Source organism: Calidris pugnax, unplaced genomic scaffold (genome assembly GCF_001431845.1).
Source record: "Calidris pugnax isolate Ruff unplaced genomic scaffold, ASM143184v1 scaffold219, whole genome shotgun sequence".
NCBI lineage: Eukaryota > Metazoa > Chordata > Aves > Charadriiformes > Scolopacidae > Calidris > Calidris pugnax.
Window position 1 is genome coordinate 12697737 of NW_015094507.1, and position 3813 is coordinate 12701549.

The window sequence follows — 3813 nt, forward strand, 5'->3', positions numbered from 1 at the left end:
TTTTTTTCACCTTCTCCATATTGCTTTAATTCTCTGTATCTGAAAATAAAATGGATGTATTCCAAAGAAATTTGTGTAAGTATTCAAAAATTTTATTTACTAGTTACTAAATTCTCTATGTTAATAAAAGTTCATAAAGGAATATAATAGAAATAACTCATTTTCTTTAACCATTTGGAGCATCTGATCTAGTTGTTTCCCACACAGTGAGAATAAGCAGTTCCTTGGAAAATAAAATGAGCTTATAGATCTAGGGGGGGAAAGGAATATATTGCAATCCTATTGAATTTTAAATAGCCCTAAAAGCTTTGAAGTGAGTGAGTTACTATGTCTACCAGTCAAAATAATACTGATGAAAAAAATCAGGATATAAAGGAAGAATGCTATTATGGGTCTAAGGAAAAACCATAGAAGGCCATGTAAAGGTAAAGTACAGCTGGAATCAAACTGGAACATTGAGTCCATTTCCTTCTGGTGATATGTATTTTCTGTGTCATTTTGCCACTGCATCATCACACGTAACTCTAAGCTACACAAAAACTATAATTTCAAAAAGCTTCTTTACTTATTTGAAATCTGGTGAGTAGTATCTGTGTACAGAAAAGGGGTACACTCATACCTTCAGGTAATTTTTTTAATTATTTATTTTGCAAGTAACACTTGCTTAAAATGCAGGATTTTTGATCAGGACTATTAACATCGTGCTGCAACCACCATCCAGTTCATCATTTCAAGCTTTTATTGTATTTGAACTTACAGTAATAGCTTGAGGGGAAAAATATTCAGTCATTAAATTAGACCGTTCCAGCTGAGAGTTTCCAAACCATCAGGAAGCCAACCCTGACTGTAGTCCAGGGCACTGCGGAGCTGAAACTGCTTCCAGAAAATTAAATGTCAATCCTTTGGGATTTAGTAATGTATCACCTGTTACATAGATTGTGATGACTACTGTAATCCCATCATCCAGCCTACGACACTGCCTGCATGAGCAAACTGGATGCCTAAGTGAAATTGGATAGTTTAGGAGTTGGCAATGGTATGATATATGCAGCATTCCCTATCCAGTAAAAACACTTAACAGACTTATTGCATTTTAAGCATGTAGATAGTCTCACAGAAGTCAGTGTAGGCATGTGATTTGCCATACTGGGGCCCAAACCTTCTGTCTAAATGCCACTACCATCTGGAGATGAATTTACAGGGCATAGTCAACCTAAAGAGCAGAGGGAGAAGAGAGAAAGGAGATGTCAGTGTACAGTTCCTAGCAGGTAAGTGTTTGGAAATAATTGCAGACATCATTAACATTCCATAGGTGATCCGGCTGAGGATTCCAAAAGGAAGACTAGTCTTGTCTTCAGAAACATTTCCTGGATCTGGACTTCAAAGGGCTGAGTTTATACCCATGTATGTATTTGGGCCAGGATCTCCTATCGCAGCCATGCTGCTGTAGAGCAGTAGTGTGTTCTGTCCTTTGTGCTGTCTGTCAGCTCCCTCCTGCCTTGAAAGAAAATCAGCATCACCTGTGTGGCTCTGGGAAATCGCACCACCTAAATCAACAGTAATCTCAGTAATCCAATAGGAATTATAATCTCCACAGTCATTTAATCAGTGTTGCACATACATTATTATAATTTTAAACACTGGACTTGGGAGCTGCTTGACAGACAGAGCTTGGGACCACACTACTTCAGAGCAACTTCTGCTAATGTATACTTCTGTTTCTCGTTTCTGTTATGAAAACTTGTTGGATTTTTAATCTTTCACTCTCAGTTTTGCAGCACTGTGTGGAACAGAAAATTAGTTTCAATGGCATCAATGGAAAAACTGGAAAAATTGAAGGAACTAACACACTGCACGAGTTTCTAAAACTGTTTGCTCATTCCAAAGAGTCCATGAGTTTCATAAAATAACTATTATTTTGTGAGTTTTGTTCCTTTTTTTTCCAAATTATCAGTACTTTCTTGCCTTCCCACCCAGGAGGAATTGGCCAGTCCTCATTTTGTTCACATGCTGTGTGCCACTGTACACACTGCTGTGCCATGAGTTGTTTGCACACACTCTGTGAAAGAGGATGGACTGTGTCCAAGTATGAACTGTCTCACCAGATAGATAAATAGATAGAGGATGCCTTCTAACATGGACCATACCATACTGTCATAGGTGGCGACTTTCTCCCTTGCTCTAGGGAGGGTGATAAAGTTGAGACCCATTAGTTACCATTCTACTTTCCCATTTCAAAGGATTTCATTGGAATTAATCACCAAGAGCTGTAGGATGTACACCAGAAAGACCTCTGATACTGAAGGAAGCTCTAGTTTTGTCCTTTTGCAGAATGACTTCATTCTGCTGAATCTTTATCAAATTGCTAACAATGACGCAGGCCTGTTCCTGATGCCCAATAACATAATAACTTTTTTCTCTGTTTGGTTAGACATGAGAAAATAAAACATATTTCTCAATGGGGTGTCCTAGAATACAAATTGAATAGAAGCACCTCTGAAAGTACACCATAGCTATATGAACCATTTGGGCCAATATTTTCAGTCTCAGCTCAAGCTTTAGTCTTCATCTATAAGTCTTTTTCATACAATACTCCACGTAACAGGAGGGATAGAAAGGGTAGCTAGTGTTTTGCTTAGGGCATTTGTAGCGAAAAGTAAAAAATACTAAAAGCCTTAGTAAAAGTATTTTTAATACGGTCTTTGAGACAAAAGTAATGGTTGCTTCCTTTTATCATAAGTATTTCTGACATTATGGTTTAATGAGTTTTCATTTTTAGAGAATTCTTTCCACATGGGATTTGTGTAACAATGTCTCTGCACTTCCTTGTTTTCTTGAGCAGTGCAACAAACGCTGCTGGGGGATATGCTCAGTGGTTAATAAATCATGTTACAGACTGGGAACAGATGTCCTTTACCTTTCTGTGGACACAGCCATTTTAGAAAAATAGATCTTTGTGTATTGCAAATATTGTCTGTTCTAAATATACTGTAGTTGCAGCTCTGATTGAGCAGAATACTTATGCACCTGCTTCTGACTATTTAATTCATCTGGATTTAGGAATATGTTTAAATACTTCGATAGGCCTATCTTCTGGTCTCCTGTAGAGATATGAAAATATCAGAGCTATTGCCTTACATTTTTGTAAATCACCCCTTGAGGACAATGATATTTTATCTTTGCTTTGGGGTACTATATACTGCTTTGTCTCCACCGTGGTTTGAGATTTGGAGGGGCTTTCACCAGCTCTGGAGCCACAAGATAAGTGGGAAGAATTAGGACACTTAAACCTGCACCCGACACTTCAGCAAATTAGTTGGTTGGAGCTGCCATTTGAGCAAAGGCGCACCTGGCCAGATTTCAAGCTGTTTGTGTGACTTCAGGTGTGGGATCAAAACGGAAGTCTTGCTTGTGAGACTGGATTTCCTCATTCCTTCGTGTACAAACACCTCAGAGAAAGCTCATTTTTAAATAGGGCCCATTGTCAAGCAGCTGAAAACAATGTCACTGAGTTGTAGGGAGAAGAGCACAAGTGAGAATTAGCAATATTAGGTCTTTCAGGCAGAACACCTTCCAGCCACCGAAGGGTGATGAAGAGTTTCTGGGCTGGGCTGTCATTTGGCAGTGCTGGGCAGGGAAGGAAGCCCAGCAGCCATTCCCTGGGCTCTGGGTAGGGAGCAGAGAAATGCCTTCTCATCCAGTTCAGCCCTTTCCTTTCTAGTTTTAGTCCCCAAAATTCATTTCTCTCTCCCTTTCTGTGATTCAGAAACCATGGCTGAGGACAGGAGAGAGCAGATAAGACAAAGTAAGGGG